We start from the raw sequence: 1,028 nt of genomic DNA, 5'->3' as shown, positions 1-1,028 counted from the left end.
GATCAAAGTGTAAAGGCAAATAACCATGGTACCCTTGTATACCTATCTTGGTTGTTGGGATCAAAGTGTAAAGGCAAATAACCATGGTACCCTTGTATACCTATCTTGGTTGTTGGGATCCAAAGTGTAAAGCCAAATAACCATAGTACCCTTGTATACCTATTTTGGTTGTTGGGATCAAAGTGTAAAGCCATATAACTATGGTACCCTTGTATACCTATCTTGGTTGTTGGGATCAAAGTGTAAAGGCAAATAACCATGGTACCCTTGTATACCTATCTTGGTTGTTGGGATCCAAAGTGTAAAGCCAAATAACCATAGTACCCTTGTATACCTATTTTGGTTGTTGGGATCAAAGTGTAAAGCCATATAACCATGGTACCCTTGTATACCTATCTTGGTTGTTGGGATCAAAGTGTAAAGGCAAATAACCATGGTACCCTTGTATACCTATCTTGGTTGTTGGGATCAAAGTGTAAAGGCAAATAACCATGGTACCCTTGTATATCTATTTTGGTTGTTGGGATCAAAGTGTAAAGGCAAATAACCATGGTACCCTTGTATACCTATCTTGGTTGTTGGGATCAAAATGTGAAGCCAAATAACCATGGTACCCTTGTATACCCATCTTGGTTGTTGGGATCAAAATGCGTAGGCAAATAACCATGGTACCCTTATATACCTTTGCTGGTTGTTGGGATCAAAATGTGAAGCCAAATAACTATGGTACCCTTATATACCTTTGCTGGTTGTTGGGATCAAAATGCGTAGGCAAATAACCATGGTACCCTTGTATACCTATGTTGGTTGTTGGGATCAAAATGCGAAGCAATATAACCATGGTAGAGTGCTCGCACTAAACCCGTGAAACAAATACTAATTTTTAGTACTAAACAGTGATAATCAAACAATAGGAAACAGAGGATTCTCTATGAATTACTACTAATTAGTACTAAATATTATTAACGGGTTTAGTGCGTGCACTCTACCCTGGACGTACATAAGAGGTCAGTTCATAACAACAGCTA

This window comes from Actinia tenebrosa, unplaced genomic scaffold (assembly GCF_029948245.1).
Source record: "Actinia tenebrosa isolate PJP-AT-01 unplaced genomic scaffold, QUT_ActTen_1.0 PGA_scaffold15__27_contigs__length_11533743, whole genome shotgun sequence".
NCBI lineage: Eukaryota > Metazoa > Cnidaria > Anthozoa > Actiniaria > Actiniidae > Actinia > Actinia tenebrosa.
The sequence above is the reverse complement of the archived record's forward strand: the minus strand, read 5'-3'. Positions refer to the sequence as shown.